This window comes from Danio rerio, chromosome 16 (assembly GCF_052040795.2).
Source record: "Danio rerio strain M-AB ecotype USA chromosome 16, GRCz13ab, whole genome shotgun sequence".
NCBI lineage: Eukaryota > Metazoa > Chordata > Actinopteri > Cypriniformes > Danionidae > Danio > Danio rerio.
In genome coordinates this window covers 16,076,235-16,101,333 of record NC_141036.1, presented here as the reverse complement: position 1 = coordinate 16,101,333, position 25,099 = coordinate 16,076,235, and the positions used below count along the sequence as shown (strand labels likewise).

The 25,099-nt window shown below is 39.5% G+C and overlaps 1 long non-coding RNA gene across 1 annotated transcript in view; it reads left to right on the top strand.

Annotated features, from left to right (window-relative positions):
- LOC147840216 (uncharacterized) overlaps positions 1-22,233 on the top strand; it is an 81,976-nt gene extending 59,743 nt beyond the window's left edge. Inside the window, exon 3 of the long non-coding RNA XR_015511185.1 lies at positions 22,017-22,233. This is a non-coding gene — a long non-coding RNA (uncharacterized LOC147840216). The remainder of the gene's footprint in view (positions 1-22,016) is intronic.
- Positions 22,234-25,099: the final 2,866 nt, after the last annotated feature.

Sequence of the window (25,099 nt, the reverse complement as noted above, 5' to 3'; positions counted from 1 at the left end):
TATTTCCCAAATGATGTTTACAGAGCAAGGAAATTTTCACAGTATGTCTAATAATATTTTTTTCTTCTAAAAACAGTCTTTTAAAAAATTTTTTAAACACCATTTTAAGGTCAAAATTATTATACCCTTTAAGCTTTATTTTTTTTAATATTCTACAGAACAAACTATCGTTATACAATAACTTGCCTAGCTACCCTAACCTGTCTAGTTAACTTAATTAACCTAGTTAAACCTTTAAATGTCACTTTAAGCTGTGTAGAAGTGTCTTAAAAATATCTAGTCAAATATTCTTTACTGTAATCATGACAAAAATAAAATATATCAGTTATTAAATGAGTTATTAAAACTAATATGTGTAGAAATGTGTTGAAAAAATATTCTCTCTGTTAAACAAAAACTAAGGAAAAAATATACAGGGCGGCTAATAATTCAGTGGGGCTAATAATTCTGACTTCAACTGTATATTGCGATTGTGATATTCGAAAGTATTACATTACTTTGTAAAAGTTTATTATTACCATTTGATGACTCTCCCCATACAGTTTGATAGAGCGCTTAGACCCAGAAGCCACTTCGCATGACGTCACACTTAACATGTGGATAGGATCTCTGCTCTGTTGATTTTTTTTCATTCTGAACATTCAACCAGTTTAACAAAGTGGCTTTTCTTGATATGTTACAAGTTTGAGACAATATATTTGATAAGAAATAAAATATATATAGATAATTAATTATGTAACAGAAAAATTACTGGCAGTTTTTATAATGTAATTTATGACAACAATCTACACAATATACAAAAATGTCAGTAAAAGTTTATTTATTTTAAGTTTTCAATATCAAAAGTTGTTGAAGGAAAAAAATAGATCTCAGTGCAATTAAAAAAAAACACAAATCACAAAACATGGAAAACTGCTACTTTACAGATATTTTTAACAGTTTTATACCCTTTTAACTACAATATTTTACTCAATAAACATCAAATATTGGCTAAGATTAAGAGATGCACTACAAAATTTTCTTATTTTGAGGTTTTGTTTTTTATTCTAAATAATATTCTAAGTAAAAAATATTGTCAATTTTTTTTTAAGTTTTTAAAAAAGTGTCTACTTAAAACAAGCAAACCAATTCAGATTATTTAGCTTGTTGTAAGGGAAAAAAATTATTTAAGTTTATTCATTCATTTATTTTCCTTTGGCTTAGTCCCTTTATTCATAAGGGGTCGCCACAGCGGAATGAACCACCAACTTATCCAGCATATGTTTTACACAGTAGATGCACTTCCTGCTGCAACCCAATACTGGGAAACACCCATACACACTCATGCACACAAATATACTATGGCCAACTTAGTTTATTTGATTCACCTGCAGCATGTATTTGAACTGTGGGGGGAAACTGAAGAACCTGGAGGAAACCCACAAGAACATGGGAAGAACATGCAAACTCCACACAGAAATGCCGAAAATGAATTCGTACTTGCATCAATTCGAAACAAAAACTCAAAATACGAACAAATATACTTTTGTAGTGTGTAGATAATAATATATATGAGGATAATCATATAGAATGAGGCATTCATATGTGCATTATAAGTAATAATAAACAGCCCGTGTCCTGTATATGCATGCTTATAAAGTTAAATTTGAGAAATGAACCTTAAAATAAAGTTACCCATTGGACTTATTAATCAGTATTTATGTATTGATCTAGCATTAAAACATATCTAAAAAGTTTATTCATTCATTTATTTACAGTCAACCAATGACATTTTAGGGACAGTTTAAAGTAGGGATTAGGGGCTTCATTATTCTGCGTGATTATTTCCTTTTGATTTTAATAATTAATAAGTAGGGAGCACATTTAACTTGTATTATGCATTTAAAAAAGTCATTATGTATTATGCATTTAAAAAAGTCACATTTTGTTTTGGGGTCTCTTTCATTGTCTTATAATATGCATTATTTTACCTAATTATCCCAACGATTCCCATATGATTCATTCAGCTATTCATCTGTTCTCAAACCCCTTCTTAGCATGATGCTAATCTACGCTGATTGGTCTGATGACCAATTCTACTCCAATTGGTCAACTACGTTCAACGTGAGGAAATGCCCACTATGGATTATCAACATTATTGTAGTAGTCAGAGTGCTGAGTGTATGTGTGAACCCAATGCAGGTGTGCGCTAAAGCACTGCAGTTAATCACCAGCATATAGGGTTGGGTTTCGTTTGGGTTTTTTTCTATACTGGTGCTAAATCGATACTTTTAAAACAATACCGGTGCCAAACCGATGCCTGAACCGATACTTTTTAGCCACAAAATTACGGTGATTGACTTTAGAAAAATCTTTTTTTTTGACAAAATCTTTAAAAAAATTATTTTAATTGAACAATATAATTTAAGTTTAAAGTAAACGTCAATTCATATTTTATATTGCATTTGAATTAAATTAATATATTTCCTTTGATCATTTGTTGGTTGGCATGAATTTAAGATTTTCATTATGAAATTACATTAGCTTACTATAATCCTGTGGGCGGGCGGGCAGAGGCCACATACTTTTGGGAGCACATTTAAACATATATATCACAAAATTATTCAAAGTAATTTTTTTCACTCATCACTCTGCAGTCTTCATAAACAAGATAATTAAATAACTTAAACTCAAAATAATATTCCTTGTTCATTTATTTGACAAGTAACTTTGTACTGGTGTAGGATAACACATTTCTAACATTCAATACATCAAGTTACATCGTTGCACCTGTAAACTTTAACAGAGAGGCCTACAGCTGAAGTCAATTTATTTTGCTTTCCCATTCATTTAAATTAATGTTTCTGAAAATTTTCACAGTGTTTCCTAAAAAAATAATTATTCTGGAGCCATAATAAGTTGGATTTCTTATTGTTTATTTCGTGAATAAAAGCAATTTTTCATTTAAATAAAAATAAGGTCAGTATTATTAGCCTCCTTTAGAAATATTTACTGTATATTTTTGATATACACAACAAATCAGTTACAAAATAATTAACTAAATATTTGAAATTTCGTAGTTCGTAGTTTCGTACATTTTAATCTGAATAAAAGACTATAAAATACTTAAAGAGACGTTGTCTGAATACAACTGTCTTGCAAAATAACTAGTAAAATGTTATGCACTGACAGTCACTGCGAGGTAGATAAAAAAGTAGATAATAGAAATGAGTTAGTTAAACTATTATGTTTAAAAATGTTTTGTAAATAAATCATGTGTTGAAGACGGAAATCAAAAAAGAATAAAGGCAAAACTAAACGAGTTGAATATGACTTACGTAAGCGTGACTAACAACTACATTTCATCAATGTGTTACATCTGTTCTTGTCGGTACTTGCCGACTGTTTGTAAATTCAAGATGGCATTTCTTATTGTAAAACTATGTACAGTAGATTTCTGATTAATAATGGTTTCTGCATAGCCGAGGACTTCCTATATAAAAAGTGTTAGAATTGATATTGAAAACAGAAGTTTAATATCAACAACAGTGGACATTTTTATAGTTTTTCACAACATGAACTTGACTGAAGATTAATCTTTTTATTACCTCTGTCAATTTGGGCATGAACTTCTGACGAATGCGGGAAACTGATGCGCGCAGCACTTTCACAGAGAGAGCAAGTACCGTGAAAGCAGAGGTACACAGTTGCCTTGAACCAGGCCAAAGCACGCTTGACCACCCCTCTGTCTTCCCAGACGGCCCGCACTCACATTACATTTGGGCCTGGGCACGCTTAGGTCATCGATGATGCCCTGGTCAGAAGAGATCTCGCTCAGCACAGTGGAGATTTCTTTAGTTATGTCCTTTGACATGCAGTCAAATATTTCACCGAATAGATCAGCCACTTTTGACGCTTATAAACAATCATAAAGTCCTCGTGCTGCAGGAGGTTTGCTGAAGGTGCGCAGCTTTCGTGTCTAGTGAGAGGTTTGCGTCTTTAATAACCTACGACAGTTTGCATTCATTGAACAGTGAGAATGATTAATAAATCCATATGAAATAGTCACGTCTCGCTTTCCGTTTCAGTTTCAGGTGCGTTTTGCACGCATATACAAGCGTACCACGCCAAAGCCCCAGTGAACCGCACTCAGGCACACCTCTTCCAACCGGGCTAGGGCCGGCCAAGTGAACCATGCCTGAGCCCAATTTAGTGCACTCTCACTTTTCAAACAATCCGAGAAACGGGCCTGGGCACGGTTCGGTTAGCATAGTGTGAGTAGGCCCTAACTTTCCCTCACACTTCAGAGCCCAGTGTCTACGCGACATGATTCAACCGGGATCTGCTACAGTGTTAGTGGGTGGGGTCAGGGGTTTCATATTTCCCAGGTCTGCGCGCACAACAAATCGCTCGCACGACACGGCTAAAGACTCGTTACCCCCACGATTTGTTTGAACCAGTCTGAGTCAACTCTTTTATAGATGAATCAATAGTTTTAAACATGCTTCTCTTTCAGATTTACACCTTTGCTGGATACTGCATGGAACGTCATTTTCAAAAACCCAAACTAGGGGCTCTTTTATTCAGCTCATAAAAAAATACATTTTAAGAAGCAGCAAAAATCTTTTTTTAAGTGCAGGAACCCAAGGCTGCTTAGGCGAGATTTGGCCCATTCTCGCAATGCAATATTTTACATGGTTGAAATACGTCAAATACACTCCTGCTGGAATACACCATGGGACGTTAATGATGAATTGTTATGGTCTGAGTGTGGTCATGAGTCTTTAGAGTATATTTGCTGTCACGTATTGTTGTTGAGATGTTAGGTGACATATTTATTGCTTTTAGGACCAAATGAGTCATTGCACTTAGAGCATTATACAGATATACTCCATATATTTCCATGAAGCATTAAGGAAATGGAGTGCAAAGCTTGAATGTTTCACAGCATATAGAAAGTATAAGTATTAAAACAGTGAAATGCTAGAAAGTACAGTTACTTCATCACATCAAAAGATTGTTGCTAATGGGGTCTAAAAAAAAAAGGTTAATTTCCACTGACTGCCTTTTTTATTTGTGCACCAGCGATTCAGCATTCATGCCAAGCTGATTTAGTTCCGCAGTCCAGCTGACTGCTAATGGAGAAGCAAACTGGGCAATGGCAAGTTAGATTTCTTATGGACAGAATAATCCAGCAGGACACCAATTCTGATCCAACAATTACAACTCTGGAAACTGAAGGAAAGAATAAGGAAAGCACTCTGCAAGTATGAAATCATCAAAAGTTTGATAGTTTTGCATGAAATTTTTATTCACAGATAATTAGCAGGAAAACAAAACATCCCAATGCTATTAAACCAAATATCAGCAATCTGGATAGCATGCTTAGCCAATCAAATTAGAAGACTTTAAAAGAATAATAGACAAAATGGAATATAACGATAAGCTGATGACAGAAAATTAATGGCGCAAAGCAGAGTTGCCGTTACACCTTGGGCGTGCATTATTTTTTATAGCTGCCTGGAATCATGCAGTTACAACATGCAAAGTACAGTTCAGATCTTTTATTTCAACACATTTGATAGGTTTTGATAATTAAATGCTGATCTGTGTAGATTTAATTCTTATGTACACTGTAAAATATGTTTGGTTCCACACAATTTCTTTATGTTTTCCCAACACAAAAATCAATTAATTTAACTTAATTGTTTTTACAAATTTAAATGGACAAAACATTAAAAAAAAAATTAGACAAAAATAATTTCTACAAGCAGCAAAAGTCTTTTTTTTTAAGTTTATCTCATCTCAGTTATTGAGAATTAATAAATAAACAAATAAAGCTTGTAACAGAGGCAGAGGCTTTGATAGCAGATATTACAGAAAGAAAGAAGGTGAGTGGTTTATTGATTGATTAAGGGTATCTGGTTTACCCAAGTCACTCTAAACAGCGTCTGATAGCAGCATCTGTGCTGTTTTTGGGCAATGCCTCGCAAAATTCTAGAATACTAATTGTATTTGATGCAGTGGTAAATTAATTTATTTACAGTATTAAAATAAAGACCTTAGACTACACAAATGAAATCAAAATCAAATCAAATCACTTTTAGTGTCACATCATCAGCAGCACGTGTGCTGTGAGGAGTGTAAAGCTTAGGTGCTGGCTCCAGACAGTGCAAAAAACAGACAATGTAAATTTATTGACAGTTATATTTTGTGTGGGGTGTGTTAAGTGTTCATCAGCCTGATAGTCTGAGGGAAGAAACTTACCTTCAGTCGGCTGGTGCGTGACCTTATACTGCGGAAACATCTGCCTGAGGGTAGCTGAGAGAATATTGTAACCCTTATCTATGTGTTATTGATGCGTTTTCTATTGTGTTATTTTTACAGTATTTGCTATTTTCTTATTAGGACCAGATGTCAGAAGATTTTAATTCGCTCGCAAGAGTGTATAGAAATAACAACCAGTTTTAGATAGTCAAATAAGTCAGACTCAAAGATAAAGTTGAATAACTGAGGTAAGTATATTGTTTAAGCAAGTTGGATGAGGAAAACAAAATAAAACAAATAAATAAACGTCAAAACAGTTGTTTGGTGAATACTAGAATAAAACAAAAGATATAATGAAATCACCACACTTCAGATGATAATCTCACTTCAGAAAAATTCAGTTTCACAAATCATATACAATGTGGAAGAAAAATTAAAAAAACGAAGGAAAAGATTGAATAAAAGTAGTAATTCAGAGTCCAAGTTCAATGTTCAACACTCAAAAGTTCTTTTAGCTCCAATTCGATGTGAAAAATCCAAAAAAATCAGTCCAGATAGAGAAAAAAATCCAAAATTGAATAGAAACAAAAATATGAGCGCAGTGAAAGTGCAAGAATGTTTTGTCCTACCAGTTCAATGAGCAACGGATTAATTTACTTCCAGGCACGATCTTTCAAAAGGGCGGCTCGCCATGTCCGGACCACCGAGAAAGCATCGACGGCAGGGACAGATCGGGATATTGTAGCAGAAACAAGAAAGGGGAACACACGCACACACACAAAAAACCCGGCCTTGATAAAACACAAAGCCAAAAGAGAAACAAGGATTAATAACTCAATAAACATGTTTAAATAAAACACATTGTCTGTGTCACTCATTTCAGCATAGATAACATACATGCTAGTCAGTCACATGTTCTCACTGAATACATTAAAGTCTATGTACACAGCTAGCAAAGCTAGCGTCACATGCAATACATTTCCAATGAAAAACAAAGAAAAATAAATGCAAATTCAACCAATGCACATTTTTCGAAGTGCATAAACAATATTTACAATTATGTGGTAATAAAATAAACTCCAGATAAACATTTTTAAATAAATCATGCTTGCTTTCTATTCTAAACAGCTACAAAAACATGTCAAAACCAATTAACAGCTAATAATAATGATCTCTTACTCACCAAGGAAAGATAAAGATGAACAGGGAGAATAAAGAATGTGTCTCGATTAAATATAAGTTTTCTGTTCTCTCGATCGCATTAATGTGCTCCGCTCACTAGTGATGTGACGTTGTGCACCGAGGCTTCGAAGCATGTATCAAATAACGATACATCTCGCAGTGAAGCAGTGTACCGGAGCTTGATTCGTTTTGCCATCATCACGTGATCAGTGACGTCCGAAGCTTCATTTTCGCCTTTACCCACGTGACTGCTTCGAATTTTGATTCAAAGGTTTAAACACCCTCATAGTAAAACGAGAGAATTGGCGTCTATTACATACATTTGTTTCAAAGCACTGCACCAGTCCCGCACACCAGTAATTAAACTAAACTACAATAGTATTTTTAGTAAAAAGGTTTTGAACAATACTAAAGTGTATTAGCATATTTTTTTATGACTATCTTTAAAGAAAACCACCGCATATCGTAGTATTGTGTTTAAGAGAGACCATCTGGTAAATGCGACCATAAAGCATCGTTCACATAGCGTCCTCCTAGAGCACTCGCCTCCCAATCAGGAAGCGCTGGTTTGATCCCTGCTTGGAGTGGGACTAATTGTATTATGATGAACTTTTGAATACCTTGGATTTTACTACAATCATCAGTTGTGTAATGTAATATATCTTGTGTAAAAACTACAGTAATTGAGTAATTAGTTTATATTGCTGTTGTTGTATTACTACATGAATGAGTTGGTCAGTTGTGAACATTTGACATTATGGCAACACAGTGCATTCCCACACTTTCACCAGAAGAGGTTCTCATCGAGCTCTGATTTAGAAAGCTTCGAGTAACGAACCTTTTTCCGATACAATTGAGTCGAGCGCTTTACTGGTTCAGAAAGCTTCATTTCACCATCACTACCGCTCACACTTCTCTCGTTTCTATCACTTGTTGTCAGCTTCCTATCCTTAAAACCAGAAACTTTAGGGCTTTTCTCAGTCAATCACCGAAACAATATGATTTTTAGATCATTTGGATTATCTTAACTTCTGTTTCACAGTGTCTAATGTCGTTCAATCTGCTCGCGCTGATTAATCAAAGTGACTCTCCTTGACCGGCAGCTCTCACACACACACGCAAGGGGGCGGAGCTAACCTCCGACCTCCACCAAGTCAAAACTTACTTTATTCTCTATTTATTATTAACTTTTAAACACTATGTATATAATATAAATGAACTATTTAATATTTCTCCTCACAATCATAAAATAAAATGTTATAATTTAAAATAAACTATTTATAATTTGTTTTAGTGACCTAGTCAGTGAGCTGGGTTACAATAGTGTATGGCTTGGGTGGCTGGAATCGCTGATGATTCTCTTGGCTTTCCTCATGCACTGCCTGGTGTAGATGTCCTGAAGGGATGGAAGCTCACCTCCTACTATGCGTCCAGCAGTTTGCACAATCCTATGTAGGCCTTTGCGATTGCTGCTGTTGCTGTTTCTATACCACTTGGTGATACAGCCAGTCAGGATGCTCTCCACAGTGCAGGTGTAGAAGGAGCGGAGGATCTGGGGGCTCATTCCAAACCTCCTGAGACGCCTGAGGAAAAAGAGGCGTTGTTGTGCCTTCCTCAGCACTGCATCTGTGTGAGGAGTTCATGTCAAATCCTCAGTGATGTGGACTCCAAGAAACTTGAAAGTGTTGACTCTCTCCACTGGTGTCCCGTTGATGGTGATGGGAGTTTGTTCTCTCTTCTTTCTCCTGAAATCCACCACCAGCTCCATGGTTTTGCTGATGTTGATTGAGAGGTGGTTTTTCTGACACCACTGCATCAGAGTGTGCACCTCCTCTCTGTAGGCTGTCTCATCATTATTGGTGATTAGGCCCACCACCGCTGTGTCATAAACAAATTTAACGATGACGTTGGAGCTATAGACTGATTTCACACAGCCGCCTTTTTGAAAAGCGAAATCGAGGCTGCGGTGGTAAGAAACCCGGAAGTATTATTGGAAGTTACATAGGAATGTTGTGTAAATGGCTATATATCTATTCAGCGAAGAGAAAGTGACACAAATTTATAATTTCACCGCCGTTCGGGTGACCCGGAGGTTTGTTCGGAATGAATGGTGAATATAATAAGGGATATCAGAGCTCATTTTCAGCTAAGTTAAGGGAAATGGCACTAGTTAGCTAATGTTTTCTTTCCCAAACACGTTTTCCATGCCATTCATTAAACTCAAGTTAATAAACTGATTCTTTCATTATATTAGACTCGTCACGATACTGAATTAAAAGAAAAAACATACATTTCCCGTGAACATTAAGGCACTGCTTTCTTGAAACAGTGTTCACCAGAAATGCTTGTGATTGGCCGAGAAGGTCATCAGTTCACCCACTGCTGTTTAACGAGCACAAACACAACACAGACAGAGGAGCGATCTGCTTGATGACTCGGCTGATCTTAAAGGCTGCTTCGCGCTTCAGTCTCCGTGTCTGTGTTTGCACTGGGTAAAGAGCGGTAAACTGAGAGCAAACCAAACACCAATACACGGATACTGAAGATCAGTCGAGTCATCCGCGCTTAGCAGCGCTTCCATGTTAGCGGAAAATAGCCGGGTTTAAAACTTCAGTAGTGGGATCACACTATTACAGACAACACGAGGGTGTGCTGCAGAGGACTGCAGTGTTTTTTCACTCACTGGGTTACACAGGCTAAAGCAGGACAGCGTCCCCACAGTGTTTAACTAGTGCCATGAACTGAAGTCCAGGAGGACACTAAAGCGCATCGCTGAGATTGTGATGTTATTTGATGCTAAATTGCTTTTAATTGTTTAAAATAAACTTACTAAATGATATTGAAGTAATGTTTACACCATTTCTGCACTTTGAAACCTCTGCAACAGCTGGAGGTTTGTAGTACACGGCATGTTACTGCAATGTTTAAAGTGCTGGTCCTATACTTCCGTTTTTTTTCCCACCGCAGCCTCGCTTTGGTTCTTTAAAATGGCGGCCGCGTGAAATAAGCGTATGTTTGGCTGTACAGTCATGTGTGTACAGGGAGTTCAAGAGTGAGCTGCGAACACAGCCTTGTGGAGCACCAGTGTTGAGGATCAGTGTGAATGAGTTAATGTTGTTCATTCTGACCACCTGGCGTCTGCTTGACAGGAAGTCCAGGATCCAGTTGCACTGAGAGCTGTGTAGGCCCAGAGCTTGGAGCTTCACCACCAGCTTGGCAGGCACTATGGTATTGAATGCTGAGCTGTAGTCCACAAACATCATTCTCACTTACGTGTTTTTGCTTTCCAGGTGAGATAGAGCAGTGTGAAAGGTAAAAGCAATTGCATCATCAGTGGAGCGGTTATTCCTGTATGCAAATTGAAGAGGGTTAGTGTCCGCGGGCAGTTCCGAGCAGATGTGCTTTTTAATCAGCTTCTCAAAGCACTTGCTGAAGATGGGTGTCAGAGCAACTGGACGCCAGTCATTCAAGCAAGTGTTTTTTGCTGATTTCGGTATCGACACAATATTAGCTGTCTTAAAGCATGTGGGAACCACAGAGCGTGAGGTTAAAGAAGTGTCAGCTGTGTCTGGTACCTCCGCAGATAGCCAGGTTTCTGTAAGGCGGATAATGCAGCAGTTTCGTGTCCTGTTGGAAGGAAATGCACGCCACCCGTAGCTCGCAAAGTTTGTTTTCCAGTGACTGAACGTTAGCCAGCAGAATGGTGGGGAGAGGAGGTCAACTAATCCTCATCAGACTAAGACGCCAGCTCTCTTTCCTCTTTTCCACCAGCGTTGCTGTCGTCGCATCGGTTGTGTGACCCAGACAAACGGCTCTGTTGCTGTGTTTGCAAACAGAGCGTCATTAAAGAAGTCAAAGTCTGGTCTTCGATGTGCAACGAGGGAGCCAATTTCTCGAAATGTATGTCTGTCGTAGGTAACGAGAGCATGTACATCCAGCACAAAAAACAACAAAAATACAAGTAAAACACACACAACAAAAATAAAGTTTGCTGGGAGCTCACAACACGGCGGCCATGCTTAGCGCTATCTTGTCCATCATAGGAGATTTAAACTCAAACTGAAAGCTAAATATATTAGCAGTCTATTTATGTATGATTATTTAGCATAAGACAATATTAATACAAGATAGAAATATTTTTGAATGTCTAAAATCTTAGGGTTAATAAAAATAAAAGTACTAAATTAAGTACTTAGCAATGCATGTTCTTACAAAACAAATACTAATAAAAATGTTTTTGATATATTTACAACAGTAAATTTACAAAATTAAAATTTTAATATGGGGTGGCATGATTGTGAGGCACTGTCACCTCACAGCAAGAAGGTTGCTGGTTCGAGTCCCGGCTGGGCCAGTTAGCATTTCTGTATGGAGTTTGCATGTTCTCCTTGTGTTAGTAAGGGTTTTCTCCTGGCGCTCTGGTTTCCCACACAATCCAAAGACATGCACTATAGGTGAATTGAATGAACTAAATTGTCCGTAGTATGAGTGTGTGTGAGAATGTGAGAGTGTATGAGTGTTTCCCAGTAAAGGGTTGCGGCTAAAAGGGCTTGCACTGCATAAAATATACTGTATGGCAAAATGGTTGGCAGTTCATTTCACTGTGGTGACCCCTGATAAATAAATTACTTAATCAACTGAATATGAATAAATGCAACAAAATTGTATTGTTTCCTAATATACTAATAAAAAATATTATATAAAATAATAATTTTTTTATTTTACTGTAAACGGTGATAGAGCTATACTTCCGGGGTTTCTGCTTAGCAGCAAATAAAACAAACCCTTCTTTATACTCAAAACCAAAAAGCTGCTTATAACAAATTAAACTGATTAAAAAAAAAAAAAAAAAAAAAATATATATATATATATATATATATATATATATATATATATATATATATATATATATATATATATATATATATATATATATATATATATATTGTAGTAGTCAAACAAATAAAAATAAAAATAACTATTTAGTTTTTATATGGAACACAGTTTCAATCTTTTTTTCAGTTTTTTTTGTTTTTTTAGAAAGATGAGTGTCCACCTATTCTTCAGACAGCACATATCTGCTTGATTTGACTGTCACCTGCCATTTTTGTGGATCTGAAAGCAGGAATTATCTGACTGAAATTGGCTTATAAAGGAATATTGCAACGGGGCTCTTTTACATTTAACAATTTCTTAAAACCCGAAATTGCCACTACCAATTGAGATCTCTCATATACACAGCTATAAAGGTGCCCATCGCCTCGGTGATTTGTTTTGCCCTGTTCGAATGTAGGAATTGCCTGTCTGAATGCTGTTCCAGTTCCAGTTCATGATGTCAGTGTTAATTAGTTGGGATGTTCAAATATTACCGGTAAAATAAAATATTACCAGATTTTTTCTTTTCCACCTCTCTCTTGGTAGTGGTGATGGTATCTGAAGAGCGGTGGGGGCGTGTGATGTTACTGAGCAGTGGGGCTGAGTTGTGCCCAGCGTACCTGAAGAGCTGGAAGGGATGCCGTGGAGAGGGGTGTGCAACAAATTTAAGGACCGGGGGGGAGACGCACGATTTCCGGAAGATTATCTTTCACTTGCGCATCCAGGAGTCTCACGAAACTTCTGGGACTTGGGATGTCTGGGATTACATTTATGCTACTAGCCATTTTGAGAGCTAGGGTAGCGCCTGGAGTAGTGTTTGGAGGTGGCCAGGTGTGGTGATATGTGAACATGTTATTGAGATTGGCTGTTTTGTGTCGGGGTCCAGGGTTGCTGGGGCAACGGGGGCGGAGCCAGCACGAGAATAAAGTGATATTCTGAGTTCAAAAGCGATGGTCTACTGTTTTACATGACAGCGGGGAAGGCAGCAAGTCCTGCACCGAACGGTTTAATACGAATACGCTTATCGTTCACCCTTAGTATATATGTAGTTAGATTGTGTACTACCACTGAGAAAAATACCTTGCTATTTTCTAGGCCAATATGGCTAGGAAATTAGGCCTTTTTATTTTTGAATGAGATGCTAATGGTCTAAAATGATTCAATGATCTATGCTAAGCTAAGCTAAAAGTGCTCTCATCAGAGCCGGAGATTGGCTGAATAGATAAAACAAAATGGCAAAACTCTATGGTAGTTGCAAAATGGGCCTATTTTTAAAAAAGGTGGAGTGTTTCTTTAAATATTCTTCAACAGATAGCAAAAAGGTAATACACATAACTCCAAAAACAACACAGAATTAAAAAACATTCAAATTATAGTTAAATGCTGTGTTTATGTGCATACTTTTGACAGATTCTTAGATAATTTACTGAGCTCTGGAAACTGTCAAAAGATGGGCGTCAGCGACTATGATTCAGGAATGAACATTTATTGTCGTAATCTTAACTTACACTATCAGTTATAAAAGTAGGTGTCATGAGACTAAATTATGGAGCTGTTTATCTTTGTGAGGCCTTTGCTGACAGGCAATACGTTCATTCTTCAAGGTATGGGGTGATCTGAGCACTGCAAGACCTCACCGTCTGCTTAACAAGACATTAACAAGAGGGGGAGACTGTTATTAGCAATTACCATCGTAAACAAGACAACTCTTTAAATAGCAGCGTCACCACTTGTAGGTATGGAAGTGTTGTAGTTACTCTTTATTTGTGTGTGTTATTTCACTTGAGGCCTCTAGTGGTCAGCAGCTGCAGCATCAGGTTCAAGTCAGGCCATTGCTCCACTTTCTGTTTCTCCATTGCTGATTCTGTCACGAAGACCAGCTCAGATGTGTTTTCTCTGAATAATTAAATGAACTATTAATTAAATGAACTAAACCCACACTTGTTTACCATAACCAATCAAACTGCATTTAAAAAGCAAAAATCAGTCCAAGGCAATCAAAAAATGTGGAAAAAAATATTAAAAAGCATTTATCTACATGGCTAATCCTATAAAGGAGCTGCCTTTTATCAGAGAATCAGTGACTTAGAGTGCCTTGGAATAATTTTTGTTGTTTATTTTGAAAAACCCCTTACCCAAAGAGCATCGACACATTATTTAAGCTACCCCTGATCACTTTTTGTTTGATTTTGCAGAAATATAAAGAAATATAAAAAAACTTTTAAGGATTTAAGATGCTGATGATTGTAATATGCATCATAACCGGCTTGTGAAAAGGGTCTGTTAATTTGGGTTTACACAGTTTTTGAACTGTGATATTACAGTGGAAGTCAGACTTTTTAGCCTCCCTAAAGTATTAGCCCCCCTGTTTATTTTTTCCCAAATTTCTGTTTAACGAAGAGATTTTTTCAACACATTTCTAAACATATTATTTTTAATAACTCATTTCTGATAACTGATTTATTTTATATTTGCTATTATGACAGTAAATAATATTTGACTAGATATTTTTCAAGACACTTCCATACAGCTTAAAGTGACATTTAAAGGCTTAACTAGGTTAATTAGGTTAACTAGGCAGGTTAGGTTAATTAGGGAAGTTATTGTATAACAATGGTTTGTTCTCTAGTCTACACTCTTAAAAAAGGTTCCTTGAGGTTCTATGTAGAACCGTTTCTTTTAAGAGTGAATCAAAATATATATATATAGCTTAAAGGGGCTAATAATTTTGACCTTAAAATGGTATTTAAAAAAAAAATAAAAGCTGCTTTTATTCAAGCTGAAATGAAACAAATAAGACTTTCTCCAGAGGAAATAAAATTATCAGACATATTGTGAAAATGTCCTTGCTCTGTTAAACATTGTTTGGCAAATATTTTAAAAAGAATAAAAAAATCAAAGGGGACTAATAATTTTGAATTCAACTGTATGTTTTTTGTTAAATTAGTTACAAACTTCATTTGGTACTGACTAATCTAATGTGTATACACAAATATATTATTGTATAGCATCCTATAGAAATTATGAGGAGTGCTTATTTATTTTAAACACCCCGTGAATGTGTATCTCATCCAAGTTTCTTTTATTTTTTTCTTGTTGTATTGTACTATGTTGCCTATTCTTTTATGATTCATTTCTGGCTCATTATTATGTAGATTTGAAGACAATCCCATACAGAAACATTCATAAAGCAAAGTACCATAATGAGGGTCGGGGGTACATGATCCGAATCATTCGGCTTTTGCTTTTTTGACCTAATTGTGTCAACATGTTACACAGGAAAAAAAATCCAGAGGAGACAAAACAAACATTAGCTGCAACTCCTGCCATGTCTCCATCCATTGAATCCCTCTGATATACACCGTAGAACTGTTCACATTATTAGTGCCACATGTTTGGCTCGTGTTTAACTCAGTCTTTAGAGGGACCGAATGAACAAATTTTCAGCAAAAACAAAGATGGTTATTTTATACATTCTTCTTTCAGACACTGCGAAACAGAGTAAATGACTGCCGTCTAGACGAGCCTCCTTGCAACTACTGGTGTTTGCTATTTTATTACAAGGTTCTGCCATTTGCTCGCTGGTGTTTTTTTGGGACCCAGGCCAATTGGCTTGTGGATACACCTGCGATTGACTTGGATGGCACCATTAAGTTGTCACTGGAGGTCTTACAGCAGCCCGTAAAAAAGAAAGCGCCAGAGATGGAAGCAACACATGCAGTTTCTCTATACAGCAGAGGGCCAGAAAGAGTTTACCTTTGTGTAGCATAGCGTGATGTAACTCATTTGCAAAATCTCAGAAAGTTTTAGCTCTGGCAGTTAAAGAGAGTGAGCATGTCATGTGACCCCTTCTGCCAAATGGCACAGAAGTGTGTATTTTTTCACCCACCAGGCATTCGAGGCCAAAAGGCAAGAAGAGTTCCTGCTTGTTTAAAAAGATGGGGGTGAGGGGCAACAGTTTGTTTGTTGGTTAAAACAACGTGATCACCCACAATGTTTCCTTTCTTGGGTTCCTGAAAAAAGACTCCCACAAAGATTAGGTGGACTGTGAACCATGAAAATTCAACCTTTAAAATATCATTCTGTGGGTAATGTCATCACTGCGTTTTGGCAGTTCTAATAAGTAGTTGTGACATACTGTAAATCTGAGGCCAAGAGTGAGTGAGCTGTGATGCAAGTGTGTGGCGGTCCTGAAGCATGTTTCATTCCAGTTGGCAGCAATGTTAGAAGTCTTATATGTCATATATTATTAAATCCTGTTAAACAGTTTCACGGTTTTTAATTTTCAGTGTGGAGTCTGCATTTCTAACTAAGATGGTTTTCTTCAGTTCTCTCTGTAATGTTGAGTTTTTAGTATGAAAGGTGTGGTTCTTTTTCTGTTACTTTATGCCGTTCTCACAGCACATTGGCTTTATTACAATCTTTTTGAGCTGCCTCTCTGGGTACAGTCTACATAAACAGCAACATTCTAATGTGTGCCATGCTTTGCTTTTCCATCTGCTGTTATGACTAAAGGGCAGTCAAGGAGTCTGACCTTGTTGAATTTACATGAAAACCATCAATGATGGGGACAGAGTTTTCAAAACAATCCCTTTTCTCATGGATCAGTAAAAGATAGACGATTGAAGATTTTTTATACACAGTATAAATACAGCGTTATATACACAGAGGGTGGTGCGGTGGCGCAGCGGGTAGCACTGTCGTCTCACAGTAAGAAGGTTGCTGGTTCGAGCCCCGGCTGAGAAAGTTGGCATTTCTGTGTGGAGTTTGGATATTGGCATGGGTTTCCTCTGGGTGCTCCAGTTTCCCCTACAAGTCCAGAGACATGTGCAATAGGTGAAATGAATAAGCTAAAATTGGCTGTAGTGTATGTGGAGGTTTGAATGTAAGAGTGTATGGATGTTTCCCAGTACTGGGTTGTGGTTAGAAGGGTGTCACGGTCGGTGAGGGGAAAAGGAGCGAGGACTCAGGTGCAGCAATAATGGGTTTTTATTAATTATAAAATGAAAACAAAAAGGCAAAACAAACAACCCGAGGGGGAAAAACTCTAATAAAACAAATAAATGAACAAACAAACTTGACTGGCTGGACAAGACAGGGCTAGACACAACAGGACAGGAAACTTTCGACGACGAACTCACAAAGGACTGAAAACATGAGGGGGATTATAAAGCAAAAAGTAAATTGACACACAGGTGAACACAATTAACTAATAATGGGTTGACAAGGAGGGTGGGACTAGACAATAGACGGAAGAGCGCATGACACAGAGAGACAATACAAGCCATGCGCTCACATAACACAACACTAAAGCACACGACAAAAGCACGTGACCACAATGTAAACACCGAGCCACGTGCTTTGACAAAAGACGCAAGACACGAGCACACGATGAATGAAAACTCACCATGCGCTCACATATGCAGCATGCATGCTTCATCCCAGCGCCGACCAAAACCGAAACCAACAAGACTGAGACGCTGGGAATGAAACACCATGCTGCTGACAGACGAAAACACAAACACGAATACAAGAGCGCACGCGTCTGAGGGACGCAGAGCGCGCACGCGGCTGCGTCAAGCAGGAGCGCGCACACTCTGCATACACCCACGACGGCGCGCGCGCGCACACAGAGACAGAAACAGGACCAGACACGAGTAGTGTCAGAGATCCGCCACCAAAACAAGAATTTACAAGATCAGAGTGGCAGAACCCTGACAAAGGGCATCCACTGCCTAAACATATGCTGGATAAGTTGGCGGCTCATTCTGCTGTGGTGACCTCTGATTAATAAAGTTTAAGTTTAATAATAAGTCAAAAAGAAAATCAATCAATGAATGAATATATACACAAATTGATACTTGGATAAAGTGTAGACGGAGAAATAAAGTAAATGCTGACTAATGATCACCTGACTTTCACAATACAAAAAAATAATGATTTATTGGGTAACGTTGTTAATCAGCATCTTTTCAAAATATCTTCTTTGCTCTCAGGAGCAATGAAACGTTTTAAGACAACATACATTTGCAAAGTGTAAGTGTAAACCATATTGTTTGCAAATCATTGAGAATAGAAATAAAATTACACCTGGCTTCTTTGTGTTCTTGCTCTTATTTGTTGCTAAAAAAAAATGTTGAATATGGCCAACTCGAACCAATGTTAACCCACCGAAAGGCAAAATGCAGAACACACCAATCCAACTAGCCAAACCAACAGCCTGCTGAAGCTCAATGGCTGACCATCAGCTTGGTGTATGCTGGTTTTACCACACCACACAATTTATCATTTTTTTTTAATAAGAACAAAATCACTTTACATTTCTTAACAAGAATGGAGGTGATGCAGTGGTGCAGTAGGTAGTGTTGTCGCCTCACAGCAAGAAGGTTGGTGGTTTGAGCCTCGGCTGGGTCAGTTTGCATTTTCGTGTGGATTTTGCATGTTCTCCCTGCGTTCTCGTGGGTTTCCTCTGGGTGCTTCGGTTTCCCCTACAGTCCAAAGAAATGCGGTACAGGTGAATTGGGTAAGCTAAATTGTCCATAGTGCATGAGTGTGAATGAGTGTGTATGGATGTTTCCCAGAGATGAGTTGCAGCTAGAATGACATCTACTGCGTGTGCTGGATAAGTTAGCGGTTCATTTCACTGTGGCGACCCCAGATTAATAAAAGGACTAAGCTGAAAAGAGAATGAATGAATGAATGAATGAATGAATGAATGAATGAACAAGAATAGAATAAATGAGGGGGAAAATTTATGTAAAGAAAATGAGAGAAAAAAACAGAGGAGAACGTACATAACTATTGAATTACATAAAGATAAATTACACACATTTTTCCAATTTTAGTTATTAACAAGAGTTATTAAATGCAGTTTTACTACAGGATATGCATATATACAAACATTTTTTTATACAAAAATGTTAAAGGAAGAGTATATATTAACTGTTTTCTTTGCTTTTCTATTTTTAGACTTAGAAACCACTTTTATATACATTTGAATTTATTTTTCTAGCACCATGAAGAGAGGTTTGCTTTTGGCAAACTTGGATTAATGTATGTGAAATTTACATACTAATAAAATTAAGTTTATAATAAAACCAGCATCTTTTAAAAAATGATCCTTAACAATATAACCCAAAATCACATGTTTATAAGATAAGGAAAATGATTTCAAAATATTATGAGCAATAAAGGCTTTAACATTAAGAAAAAAAGTCGAGTATATTGGCAAAACCTAAATAAATGTGAAATAGTTTCATTAAAGCTTTCACAAAAACAGCATTCTAACTCTAACTCTTTATTAATTTTACATTTTTTAGAGACACACACATTGTATTTATATATATATATATATATATATATATATATATATATATATATATATATATATATATATATATATATATATATATATATATATATGCTTCTCCACTGGTGGCAATCCCTGAGAGCCCCCCCTCAAACAATTACTGCTACTGTACCTTAGAAGTTTACTATAATTACAAAGCCATTGATTAAGCTTAAAATGACATTCAAACGTCAAAATGCTTTAGTTTTCACTATGGCAAACATGGTTTAATGTCATAACATAGTACGAGATGAGAAGTATAAATTCATGCATAGTCCCATAGCCCATGTAATTCGTTTGAAAGAAAATAAAGGTCGTTGGTGTTTAAATGCCGATATATTAGGTAAGTGTTTACTATTTTGTTTCATTATCAAATGAAAACTAAGCATATTTATGGAAAGTTATCTTGCTTTGGCTGCAATCTTAGCCTTTCACAGAGCTGGGCAGATTGCATTCTGGGTTTCTAATCTACACAGAAGACATAATATTGTCTCAGTATTTGGCTAAATGAAGTGTCTCAGCATTATGCTGACTAATTTTTGGAACAGTCTTCACATTGCGAGAGCACAAAAGATCCTTTACAACGGTGCTGTGTACAGTAGACAACCTCAGGTTTTGCAACAAAGCAAATATTTGAAACTGTTTCTCTGATTTTTTTGGCATCTTAGTACTACATTTTAAGTTTCATGTAGTTAGTGTGTAGGGGTGAAAACAGATCTTATTTCCCTCTCTCCAGGAAAACCAAAATGATCTCATTTAGAGCTGGGCATTTATTTTAATCATTTAATGACAACAGGAGTCATAGCATTTATCTTGGTTTGAGCACCCAGACCATTAAAAAAACAGCTGGGAAAATTAGCTTTACAGAAGGAGACAGTTTTACACCCAAGGATGACAATTACAAGGAAAACCCTCATTTGATTGCACTGATGATGTCAAAAGTTTACAGCTCTGACCAGCCAGTTCAGTCATTATTGTGGCTATTTACATGCAATGGTGTCGTTAACTGGTGTGTGGTCTTTCTTTTCACATTTAACACCAACAGTTCTCAAGTGCTAAAATGGGTCGTATATTTAAGCTTGTGACTAAATGTTGTCTAAGGTGATCTAAGGTGCTCAATCTTAAAATAACCATGACTGCAGAAAACTGTTCTCCCCCAAAAGGGCTAAACAGTCAGAAATGTGTTACGGATTGTTTTAATCTCATCTCATGCATATGAAACAAATAATAATTTCTCTAGCTCACATTCAGTTAATGCCTTCAGCCAATCTATCATGTCAAACATGTGTTGAGCTATTTCAACTGTAAGGTTTCAAATGCACACAAAAGGCACAATAGAAAGACAGTCTGTAGTGAATACATGTAGTGAATGTGATCACCACATACTACAGTGTAATTGCCATTTCAGAAAGGTGCTTGTCTGTAATCATCTGAAGTTCATATAGGCAATGAAGTAGATTTTTCTCAAATATGTATAATAATGACTTTAACCTTTAGTCAGTTAACAGATAATTTCCTGCAATGTGACTTACAATGAGAAAGATATTAAGCAATTCATAGTAAAAAGTACTTGCATCAAGTGCTAATAAAAAGCTTCTGATTTTATTCGAAAAACACAAGTTAGTAGGTAAGTAAGTATTTAGTAATACTTACTCTGTCACTGGTTATTAGACCAGGACATACCGACAAACATTACACAGAATTTAACGTACCCAATTCATCTATTTGTCTTTGGATTTGAACATGCAAACTCCACACATAAATGCCAACTGACCCAGCTGGGGCTTGAACCAATAATCCTCTTGCTGTGAGGTGCGCCACCATGCCGTCCTTTTTAAAAGTTCATTCATTCATTTTCTTTTAGGCTTAGTCCATTTATTAATTTATTCTGTTTTTTTTACAGTGCAAATTTTGTCCCATGTCAGACCCTGAGAGGTAATATGAATGGTATATATAAATATGGATGGTTTCTAGGGGAGCCCAAGGGTCTACATAGTTATAAAATTGAAAGCACGTCTCTTTGAATATCAGGCGAACAAAAGTTGTTTTATTTTGAATTTGGAGGTGGTCGAACGGTAAGTGACTGATGATACATGAATTCGCTTGAATTACCATGAACATAAAAAACTGGTTAACATATTTTTGTATGGACAAATTGTTTTTGAAGGCCCTTTAGTAGTCAAAGAGGATTGTTGGAAAATAGTGAATGTGGAGTGTTTGTTATGCTTTAGTTATCACTGGACAAATATAAAGCCTAACATGGCATAAAAAGGCAAGATACATAGGCTAAAGAAAAATAGGGAAAGATAAAATTTGAATGATTGTCATAGAGGTCAGACTTTCAAAAATGCATTGCTGTGGTCAGTTCCCCTTCGGGGGGAACTCCAGCACTATAAGTGGATTTGATTGTTAAAATCCACGTATGGGAGGTTCGGTTCAGAAGCTACTCGTCTGAAAGAGTATTGAACGGGCCAATTAAGAATGAATTGGCAGCGCAAGCCTGCGCAGGTGTGCGGCATATGCAATCAAGTGAGTATATAAGCACGCCTGGCGCCAGCAGACGCTATCCTTTTCGCTTCAGAGCCTTTTCTGATCGAGCTTATGAGGGTTCCTCCTGCTGATCTACAGCCATTTCGAGAGAACGATTGCATCCCGGTCCAGAGCGAGTCCATGCAGCGGCAGACGGTCGAGCTGGGTATCTCCCTTGCCTGGCGTCCCTTTGGGTCCGGTCCTCCAAGAGCGGTGCGTATTGTTGCAAATCCTAAAAGAGCAACACAGTCGTGCAGCACGTCCTTTTCAGGATGGCGCTCCGACTGTGCGTTTCTGGTTGCGGGGGTTTCCTGGCTCCGGATGATGGACACGATCACTGCATTACATGTTTGGGGGTCCAGCATGTTAATGTGCTGCTCGGGGGCGGTTCATAACGCCACTGCGATGCCATGACCGTTGCGCAGTTGAGATCGCGGTTAGCTTTCGTAAGAGAGCGAGCCACCCCAGTTGCCTCCTGCTCTGCAGAGGGCGCTCGGGCAGATCTGAGGGCTTCAGCGAGAGACAATCCGCCGCCCACGGGCTCCCGGACCTCTCGCTCCTCCAAGCGCTCCATCCAAGCTTCGGGTACTGGGAGTGATCCATCTAATCAGATGGTAGCTCTCACGCTCGCTGACACCGGAGATCAGATGTCCTCCGCGGCATCGGAGGGTGGGCTTTCATTGTCTGACGATGATCCGGAACCCCTCGCCCCCTCTGCGCAAGCGAGCGCCGTCAAAACGGATCCTGAAGCGGACATTCGGGCTTTCTCGGGCTGCTTCGGCCGTCGGGTTGGAGATGGTTTATCCCCCAGCCCCGCGGCCGGACCGACTAGATGGGTGTTACGTAGAGGATCAGAAGGCGAAGCCTTCGAAGCCTCTCGTCCCCTTCTTCCCGGAAGTGCACAGTAGGCTCACGCAGTCCTGGAGGGCACCTTTCTCTGCCCGCGCTGCGTCCGCCTCCGCCCTCACCACCCTGGATGGTGGAGCTGCCAGGGGGTATGAGGCGATCCCGCAGGTGGAGCGCGCCATTGCGGTCAATCTTTGTCCGCGTGGCGCCCCCGCTTTGCGTGGTCCGTCCCGTCTCCCGTCCAAAGCCTGTAAGTTTTCTGCCTCCCTCTGAGCTAGAGCTTACAAGGCTGCGGGCCAGGCAGCTTCCGCCTTGCATGCGATGGCCACCTACCAGCGCTACCAAGCACAGGCGCTGGCCGAGCTGCACGAGGGTGGGTCTAACCCAGGCTTGTTACACGAGCTGCGTACGGCGACCGACTATGCTCTCCGGACCACTAAGTCCGCCGCCTGCGCACTGGGGAGGACGATGTCCACACTTGTGGTCCAGGAACGCCACCTCTGGCTAAACCTGGCAGATATGCGCGATGTCGACAAAGTTCGCTTTCTTGACGCGCCCATATCCCAGGCTGGCCTGTTCGGCGACACCGTCGGTGAATTCACCCAGGAGTTCAAGGCGGTGAGCGAGCAGTCGGATGCGATGGGCAAAGTCATCTATCGGCCATCCCCGGCCGAGCCATCCACCTCCGCTGCTCCTCGCCGAGGGCGCCCGCCAACAGCCGATTCCCCGCCCCCGCCTCCGGCGAAGCGAGCGCGTCGAGCACGCCGAAAGCCGGTAGCCCCTCCTGCCCAGGGCGCCGCTAAGTCCGGTAAACGGACCGCGAAGCGTCCCTGAGACAGGCCATCCGGAGAAGTGGAGACTTGCTCTTTCCCCGCTGGAGGGCGGGGCCCAAAATCCAACGGTACTTTTCAGTGCCACCAAAGTTTCGATCAAAGAGCATTTTCTCCCTTCCCCGGATGTGACAGCTCAAGCCCCACCAGTCTGGGACGCGCTGCCTCTCAGCTCGCAGGGCTTGCATGCTCCGCCAGCGGCTCTCGGGCGCTGGGGGGACGGTCTCCCTTCTCCCAGCCCCCAAGCCCCCTCTCAGGAGTCAGGGTGCGGAGCCAGAGCGAAACGCTCTCTTCCAGCTCTTCTGTGGGACCCTCGCACTCCCCGGATCAGCACACCCGCTCCTCGCTGCCCCTCCGCGCGTACGTCAACGATTGCTGCGATGACGTAATTAGCGAGGGCTCTGCCTGCCTGGTTAGCGCGGGCCAGCCCCTCTCGGTGGCTCATACGCACGATCAGACTCGGCTACGAACTACAGTTCTCCAAAGGGCCTCCCAGGTTTACGGGCGTGTATTTCACCAGGGTCAATCCCCTGTCCGCCCCTGTCTTGCGAGAGGAGATTGCTGCCCTCCTGGCGAAGGGTGCAATCGAGCCGGTACCTCCAGCCGAGATGGAGAGCCGGTTTTACAGCCCGTACTTCATCGTACCCAAAAAGAGCGGTGGGTCACGGCCAATCCTAGATCTGCGCGTTTTGAATCGCTGCCTTCACAAGCTGTTCAGAATGCTTACCCAGAGGCGCATCCTCCGATGCGTTCGTCCTCAGGATTGGTTTGCAGTCATAGACCTGAAGGACGCATATTTTCATGTCTCCATTCTTCCACGCCACCGTCAGTTTCTGCGGTTTGCGTTCGAAGGTCGAGCATGGCAGTACAAGGTCCTCCCCTTTGGGCTCTCTCTGTCTCCGCGGGTCTTCACCAAACTCGCGGAGGGTGCCCTAGCGCCTCTGCGGCTTGCGGGCATCCGCGTACTCAATTATCTCGACGACTGGCTGATTTTAGCCCACTCTCGGGAGCAATTGACTGCGCACAGAGACGAGGGGCTCCGGCATCTCCGCCTATTGGGGTTGCAGGTCAACTGGGAAAAGAGCAAACTCGCCCCGGTGCAGAGGATCTCTTTTCTCGGGATGGAGCTGGACTCGGTCACCATGGTAGCGCGCCTCTCCGGAGAGCGCGCTCGCCTGCTGCTGAACTGTCTGAGGGAGCTCGACAGCAAGTTAGTGGTCCCACTGAAATATTTTCAGAGGCT